Raw genomic sequence first — 9,715 nt, forward strand, 5'->3', positions numbered from 1 at the left:
TCGAATTGCACGGTAACCATATCGTTGACAGGTAGCTACTTTGCTGAATCCGAATCTATCGGGTGGCCATGATGCCTTGCTAGGGGCCAATCTTGGTCTGTGTATTAGTGAGACGATTAATTGGTGTTAATCGCAATACTATACACTGCCGATATGATGAGGAGCCTAAGGGTCACACACATAGAAGACAATTTAAGATGCAAGAAGAAAGAAGGGCGTTTTCGTCTTTTAAGGCGAAAGGGTATTTTGGTAATTTCATAGTGCAATTAAATTTGCTGAGGTCGTAGCCTTTATTTAATTTGTTAGAAAAATTAAATAAGTGAAATTACGTTTAAATATGTGTTCACACATATTTAAATATATTATCATTATTGTTAAATGTTAATATATATATATATATATTTTAAATATATATTAATTGAATTTAATTGAGATAATGATAAATTAAAATTAAAATATCTTAAAGAGGATGTTTGGATACAAGGGGTGTTTGGGTTGGAGCCCAAGCCTAGTCCACGATGGAATAGGGTATAGTGTACACTATATAAGTGCACACTTTGTGAAATTTTTTTTTTATTAACTCATTCAATCATTGGAAGAAAAAATTCCAGCCCCTTTAAACACTCTCCACGCTAAATTGCATTCTTTGCTAAAATCATATACACTTTGTTTTCTTCTTGGTTCTTAAAGGCTGAAGAGGATCTAGCAAATCCCTCTTTAGTTCCTTGAGGTTATCTTTGTGTGGACTACATCAGTTCAATCCTACACTTGGGTTGGTAGCGAAATACGTGCAGAGACAAGTTGGAGGACCCTCCAAACGTGCGTATGATTTCTTAAACCTCTAAACTAAAATCTATAGATTCTTATTTAATATATATAAACTGTAAATTTGTACCCTGATCTTGGTTCTAAGGAACAATCCATGTTGTAAATGTTTTGTTTTTCCGCTGCCATGTATGATCATTTCCTAACAATGTTCTCTATCGACTGATTCCTAGCAGTGGTTTCAGAGCCTAGGGTATCTGACTATTATGTTTAATTTTGGTTGAGAAACATGTGATTTGTTGATTACATGTTTTTGTTTGATTTTGATTTGATTGAATTGAATTAAAATTGATTAATGAAATTTGTTGATGAATTGTGATTGGGTTAATGATTACGCGTTGTTGTACGCAATTTTACTTGAGGATTATTTGAAGTGTGTTGATGCACATTTGCTAAAATCTGGTGGCCCAATTGATTAAGTCTGTCAATTAAGACTAAATTGCAACGTTTAAAACCTATTGGACCTAAAAGGGGTATTGTAATTATCTAATTGAATCAAAATATGCTTTTGCTTGTTTGAATGCAATGCTTCTATGTATTTTATTGCATGATACCTGGTACATGAGCCTTAGACCTAAGGGTTTATGTTTTAATTGAATTTTTTGGAATGTATGTTTGTATATTTTATAATAGGGCATACGTACGTTGCATTTCTCTCATCTCTATTGTACATTATTTTCTCACCTCACTCCCCTTGAATATAACTCGAGGTTTCCAAATTTATCAATGTAAATTAGAATTGTTTTATTTTAATTTCTTGTAAATTTGTATTATTATGTACTTGAAGACGGAGCAAAGGAGCAACATTCATTCCCCAAGACTCAAGATTTGTATTGTTTAGCACAGGACCCTAGGTTGGCCCACTGGTTCCTCTAGGCTCGAGGAGATGGATTTTTAGTTAGGCCATGTACCGGCACATTAAATTTATGCTTAGAATGCATGATTAAGGTTGAACATTTCACATGCCAAATTATGTATTAATAAAAATGGTGAGACGCCTAATATAAAAACCCCTCAATTGGATATTAACTCAAAAGGAACCTCATTCCTTCCATCACTATGGGCTTAATCAAACTGTTAGAGTAGATGCCCTAGAGCCAATCAATTATTGTAGAATTGACTCTTTGTAATAATGTTCATTAATCAATAATAAAAGGCATTTTATTCTATATCGCGTAAATCATTATTATTGCAATATGTATTGATATATAGTTTAGTAGCATTACATGAGTTATAATGTTATTTACATTATGCGATGATTTATGCTCATGTTAGATGATTTTAGATGTTATGTCATGACATGTGATGTGTGTGTACTATGTTTACATACTTATTTGTATGTGTACACATTGATGTTATATAGCCATGGGATAAAATGATGAAAGACATATGAAATAGAAAATATATATATATATATATATATATAAAATAAAAGGGGAAGTGTCCCTAGATGTAAAAGATAAGTGATGTGTTACCAAATATGTTTAAATAAAGGTCAAATAGCATATTTAGAATGAAATAGATCATTCCTTACTGACTGATTAGCACTCACCCTTTTATTGTTGATTGCTTTACAGGTAGACCAGAAGCAAAGGATGCTAGAGACAGCGGGGCTACACGTGAGGGGAGATGATTTATTGTCATCTCGATGTTTTTATCTTGATGTAAATAATGTAAATGATAAATATTTGTGAAACACCTTTTAGAATATTCCACCCTGTAAATATGTTTCGAATGTGTATTTTATGGATAAATTCTTAAAGTTTTGAAATTATATGTTTGGATCCTGCATGACATTTTATATGCATGTATTGGATATTACTATTATTATCTTTACACATATATTTTTTTCTAAATACAACTCGTTTTCCAGACATGTATCCTCGAGATTCTCATTGAGGGATATTAAGAGGATACCTAACTGGAGGGGGGTTTTACATTCTTGGTCTTCTTTCATCTCTAGCACAATAAAATCCAAGGGAAATATGAATTTGTCTACCTTCATTAACACATCTTCAATTATTCCCCGTGGTCTCTTGATCGAATGATCTACCAACTGTAAAGAGACTATAGTTTCCTGAAAATAGAATATGGCTTTAAATTCACACTTGCACCAAGATCACATAATACTTTATCAAAGTAAAAATCACCAATAGTACAAGGTATAGTGAAACTCCTTGGATCTTTTAATTTTGGGGGTAGTTTATTCTGTAAGATCGCACTACACTCTTCAATTAATCAAACTGTCCCATGCTCTTCCATCTTCCTCTTATTTGACAGGATCTCCTTCAAAAAATTTGCATAACTAGGCATCTACGACAAAGCTTTTACAAATATAATGTTAATTTGTAGGTTTTTTTAAATATCTAAAAATTTTGAAAACTATTTATCAAGCTTTTCTTTTTTCAGCTTTTGAGGATAAGGAAGAGGAGGAACATATTTCCTCTCTATAGATTTTTTACCAACCAAATTACAAGCTTTTTCAAGGCTAGTTGCACCACAAAATTTTGGCTCTTATTTTTTCTTAGTCTTTTAGCCTGCTCCTTTTTAAGTTCATTTAATCCTTCAACTCGCTTGGGTTCTTCTAATTGTTTTCCACGTCTCAACATGATAGCCTTTGCATGTTCTTTTGGGTTTTTCTCTATGTTTCTTGGTAACACACCTTGTGTCCTTTTTTAGACTAAATTGGCAAGTTGTCCCACTTGAACCTCCAAATTCATAATGGAAACTTCTTGGTTTTGAAACCTTGATTTAGCAGTGCTTAGAAATTTGGCCATCATATCTTCAAGATTGGATTTCTTCTCTTGAGGTAGTTGGAACCTTGGTGGTGATGGTTGAGCAGCATTTTGGTTCCATGAGAAATTTGGGTGATTTCTCCATCCTAGGTTGTACGTGTGACTGTACGGCTTGTTTTGCTGCCTGTTAAAATAAGAAAAAAAAAATTAGCTTGCTTAGAAGAGGGTGCAAAAGAATCACTTACCTGACATTCATGATTTGGCTGGCCTCCCCCGCAATAGTCACAAACAAGAGTCTAAATCATCACTGCAAAAACATGCATGTTATTTGTCTTCTTATTCAAAGCCTCCATTTGCACTGCTAAAGACGTAATAGCATCAACATTATGAATTCCTATAGGTCTCCTCACAGCTAATCTATCGGCAGCCCATTGACAACTACTAGAAGCCATTTCGTCAACCAATTCATATGCTTCTTTAGGAGTCTTCTTCATAACTGTGCCCCCTCCTGCTGCATCTAACATGTTATTGTAAGTAATTGATCTACCATATGCAGTGGAAAACAAAAATTTAATCGATAAATCAATTACCTTTCTTTGCCTGGATCTAAGTATAGATTATATTGTTTACATGTTTATAAACAAAATTATGTATAAAGTAAATCCATTCAAGGATTAGAATACTTGCGTACGTTTGGAGGCTCCTTCGAATATCTCTGATTTCAGACAGGAACACTATTCATAGTTACTATTCACCATCTACTGTTCACAGTTACCGTTCACTATCTACTGTTCATGTGATTTTTCGCTAATCGATCCAAAGTAGGATCGCACTCATGGAAGTCCACACAAAGATAATCCACAGAACCCTTGATTATTTTGCTAGAACAATCAAGGGCTTCAAGAATCAAGAAAGAAAAACAAGAAAAGTTTTCTTCTTGAGAGAGAGAGAGAGAGAGATAGGGTGACTAGGGTTTAGTCAAATGAATAATTCTCTTTATGTTTTAATTTTAAGTTGCACTTATATAGTGCAACAATTAAAACCCTATTCCACTTAGGAATAGCCATGGGCTCTAACCCTAGTTCACCCTTGCAACCAAACACACCATAAATGGTATTTTAATTAATTAATTATTATTATAATTAAAATCAATTAATAAATAATAATATATTAACATTCAAATAATAATAATAATTCATTTAAATATATACATAGATATATTTAAATATAATCTCACTAATTTAATTTTAATATTGAAATTAAATACAGGCAACAACCTCAGCAAATTTAATTGCACTGTGAGATTACCAAAATACCCTTTTGTCCTAAAAGATGAAAATACCCTTCTCACAAATTGATTCTTAAATTATCTTCTAAGTGTGTGATCTGTAGGCTCCTAATCATATTGGCAGTGTGTAGTATTGTGATTAACACCAATTAATCATTTCACTACACACAGACCAAGATGGCTCCTAGCAAGGCATCATGGCCACCTAATAGATTCGGATTCAGCGAAACCGCAGCCTATCAATAGTACGGTTATCGTGCAATCAAGTCCTTTCATCAACTGTTATATCATCGAGACTGAGGTATAGAAATAGTGTCAACCTCATATATCCTTAACATGTTTGTATTCATTTACTGAACCAATGACAGGAATATTAAATTGGATTGAGCATGAACTTAATTCCAATATGGCCACATATTTAGTGTCATTGCCATTTACTGAATTACTCAGTGAGATAACCAAGAGTGATGAATCCTTTGTCAATCCACCATAGTCTCGATACACTTCTCAATGTAGCCAATCACTACCATATTGATAGCTCTGAATATAACAACATGGGGCTAATGTCAAACTACACCAATTGGTGCACAAGGTGCTCCGGTGATCTCAAGTCTAAGGATCACATGCACATCCATCCGTTAGAGGATTTATTCCATAAACACTTGGGTTACCATCCATATGGAATCCTCTGGTGGGTTTGTCCAGTGAACTTGCCTCTAGCAAGCACCCATGCATTGCACCAAGTTGTCGGCAAACAACCTTGACAAGTGAGATCAGTCACTGCCTTTCGACAGGGTCGTTCAACACTATGATAGCCTTATCGTATTATCTATGTCCTTGGTAAGAATAATACCAGGGCTACAGACATTTCTAGAATGGCCACCATATGTGATCATAGGGTTCTCACTATCAAGATTTGAAACACTTGATACCCTCATCACGGTTCTACCATCCTAAGGCATATATCATTACATACATGATATAGAAGAATATGCCTTTTATTGATAAATAAACATTTATTATAGATTCAATTTTACAATAATTGATTGGCTCTAAGACACCTACTCTAACAGTTACAGGTAGAGTTATTTAAACCATTAATAAATGTATGTACCTGCAGCCACATTGGCAATCCATGATGTGGGCACTTGCATAATAAATCCTCGAACTGGTCCCATGCCTCATACAGTGATTCCATATCAGCTTGCAAAAACATTGTAATTTCGTTACGTAACTTTGTAGTTTTTGTAGGAGGAAAATACTTACGAATAAATTTTTGTGCCATTGCATCCCATGTAATGATGGATCCTACGGGCAAAGAAAGTAACCAACTCTTCACCTTGTCCCTTAGAGAGAATGGGAAAGGTCATAGGTGAATGGCATCATCTGAAGCTCCATTGTGCTTGAAGGTATCGCAAATTTCCAGGAAATTGGGTATATGAGAGTTTGGATCCTCTTGTGTCAAAACACCAAACTGCACTGAATGCTGAATCATTTGAATTATCCTTGGTTTGATTTCAAAAGTATTGGCTTGAATGGTCGGCCTTCTAATGCTTGATGTTGCTTTATTTAAATATGGCATAGCATATTCTCTAAGCGGTCTCGCCACTTCTACGTTGGTTGCTACTACATTATTCCCTCCACCTTCATTGTTAATCTCTTCCATTGCTAAAACTTGTGTTCTTCTCAATCTCCTCAATTGGTGTAACGTGTGCTCAATCTCAGGATCAAACTTTTCCATTTCTTCTTTGCTAGAGTGGGTCATGCATTATGGGAGAAAAACCTGAAATACAAAAAAAAAAAAAAAAAAAAAATTAAAATTCTCAAAGTAACAAGACAAGTCAACGTAAATGTACATCTAATTTTTCAGTTTCTAGCAATGGCGCCAAAAACTGGTTATGACTATTTTGTACACTAGCAAATGCACTAGTCGACAAGTAATAAAATGATGAATAAAGTGTCAAACCCCACAAGGACTAAATGCTAAACAAAAAAATAAACTGACTAATCTTAATTAATATTTGAGATAACAAAATTGATGATGTGAATTTAAAATAAAAACAAGAAATTAAAAAAATTAAATAACAAAGACAATTGTGAAATTCATTAACGGTTAGGTTCCGCTCCTACTTAAAACCTAAACTAGCCACATAAACCTCATAAGACTCTCTCAAGTATCCTATTCATTCTATGATTTATGATATTTTAATGACCTAAAGTGATTTCACCGCTCGGTTTATCATCACATCAATAAAACAGTTAAACACAATGAAACACTAATAAAAAGATTTCTAATCAAACTTGTAACGCCCACATCAAGGTATGTAGCATTACTTATGCCCTAATACCCTTAGTTGAATTTTGTTAAAGTTATCTTGAACAAGTGCGAAGAAAATTCCCTAAAATTTCATTAGGGGCAAAATGGTCTTTTCACTCATAATTAGTTGAAAAAATGGGGACTGAAAAGAGAGAATTTCATGAAGAATGCAATAAAAAATAAGGGCACTTTGGTAATTGACTAAGGGACATAGATGGAATTTCATAGAGAGTGCAAGGATAAAATGGGAAACTATAAATAATATTTTGTTATATCAAGAGTTAAAGAATGAAACCCTAGCCATTTCTTCTCTTCCATTCACGCCACCTTCCACCAAAGTTCTCTCAAATTTCTTCAATCATTTTTCAAGGAAATTCATAGATCTTGGTTTATTTTTAGTGGAATTTCAATCCCAAGCATCCTAGGTAAGATCCTTGCACTAAGATATGAGATTTAATTTTTAAAGTGTTAAATTCTTATGATTTGTGTTCATAGGATTTAAGAGAAAGAGAGTTGGATCAAGGAAAACTACTAAAGTGTTGGATTGCGACCCTAGTTATGATTGGAGTAATATTGTGTAGAGAATTTCTTTTATGCATGTATGTGCTTATATATGAAGAATTGTTGATGGAATGGATGTTGAATGATGGTTAGAATTTATCCATGAGAAGTAGTGTTTGTGTACTTGATGTTTGATGAGAGTTTGGATGAATTATGGAAGAATGGGAGTAGAATTTATGAAGTGTAAATCCTAGCCAGGTTTGACATTAGTGTTTGTGTACTTGATGTTTGATGAGAGTTTGGATGAATTATGGAAGAATTGGAGTAGAATTTATGGAGTGTAAATCCTGGACAGGTTTGATGTTAATTTTGGTGAATTTTATTCCAAATTTTGGTGGCTTTGAAAAGAGGTAGAAGTGTAGTCAATTTAGAGCTTGCGTATGCATATAAATTATTTGATGAAATGTCAAAGAGAAGTGCATGTATAAGTATGATTTTTTGTTATCTTGAATGAGTTTGTAGATGGTAGAGAATGGCATGTTTACACTCCATATTGCATTATTGCATCCAAACATGTGAATTTAGAAAGAATAGTAAGCATAAGTCCATCTACATGCATACATACTCATAAGAGCATTAAAAAGCATTAAAGAACATTAAAGAGCAAATAGAAAGAAACGAGAATATTAAAGAAGTTCAAATCTGAATTTTTATTTAAAGAAGTGTAAAAAGATAAAAGAAGAGAAGGTTATTGCGATGGGGAACCCGTGAGTGACATAGCCCTGCATGCACGCCGCCTTTAGTGAGCAGCCTCAGAATTAGAAAGAAGAATTGTACAATCCGTTAGAAGTGCATGTGGATGAGGATTGTACCCAGAATTAGAGAATACACTCACACGGCTAGGGTTCCAAATCCATGCCTCAACCGAGTCCGATCAGCAAGAAAGAAAGAAAAGAAAAGAAAGAATAGAAAGAAAGAAAGAAAGAAAGAAAGAAAGAATAGAAAAGAAAAGAACAGAACAGAAAGAAAAGAAAAGAAAAGAAAAGAATAGAAAGAAAAGAATAGAAAAGAATAGAAAGAAAGAAAGACTAGAAAAGAAAGAAAGAAATACAGAGAAAAGAAACAGAAAACAGAATAAGAAAAATAAGAAAAATAGAAAAGAAAATGTACATTTTATGCATTTGTGCATTTGCATCATACCTATGCATGATACCATGCCTATTATCATGAGCAGTGAGAAATTAGAAATTGAGAAAGAACAGAGAAGAATAGAGAAGTGTGATGTAAGGAAAGAAATTCAGAATTTAAACAACGAAGAGAGAAGGGTAGCATAGCGGGTTCACTTACTAAGCAATTAGTGCTCACCCTGTTGTTTTCAACGTTTTTGCAGGTAGTAGGTGAGATGTGGTCGCTTGGAACGTTAAGAAGCGGAAGGGTTTGGCAACACTGTCGAGTTATTGTTTTGAGACTTCATTATATTACGCAAAGATTTGTATATAAAGAAAAAATTAGTTATGTACCCATTATTTTATACTCATCTACATGTATATTTTCTTATATATATTTAATGAGTTTTACTGTTATTTTACGATTATACTGGCTAAAGAGAAAGTATTACATTTTTGGTATCAAAGTAAAGGCTTTGGGATTTGACAGTGTGCCTCTCCCGCTGCATTGATGTTCTGCAGCCGACCGCTATAAGTTATTTCTTTCCTTACTTGTAGTAGATGAGTTAATTAAGTTGACTAAAAGTGTTGGTGTTATGTAGATGAGACGTAGAACTCGAGGAAGTAGTAAGAAGTTAATAAGTATGGGTGAACCATCCAACCTTTCAGAATCTACTCCCCTTGTCCTCGATGAAGCGAGGATCCGTAATATTATACAACAAGTCTTGGTAGAGAATCGGGGAGGCTTTGTACCGAAGAGAGTTAAGACTCTAGTTATTGTACCGACCCCTAAAAAGGAGAGGGAGAGATCGGTACCCCCGATAGTGCAGAATCATATTGAGCTGATATATGGGTTGCCTAGTCAACATCAGCCATCAAAATT

The 9,715-nt window shown here is 33.9% G+C and overlaps 1 non-coding gene across 1 annotated transcript; it reads left to right on the forward strand.

The window, feature by feature from the left end:
• Positions 1 to 5,978: 5,978 nt before the first annotated feature.
• Positions 5,979 to 6,086, forward strand: LOC116114293. The gene has a single exon (XR_004125530.1). It is a non-coding gene; the product is annotated as a small nucleolar RNA R71 (small nucleolar RNA).
• The last annotated feature ends 3,629 nt before the right edge of the window (positions 6,087 to 9,715 follow it).

The sequence above is a fragment of the Pistacia vera genome, unplaced genomic scaffold (genome assembly GCF_008641045.1).
Source record: "Pistacia vera cultivar Batoury unplaced genomic scaffold, PisVer_v2 Contig1214, whole genome shotgun sequence".
NCBI lineage: Eukaryota > Viridiplantae > Streptophyta > Magnoliopsida > Sapindales > Anacardiaceae > Pistacia > Pistacia vera.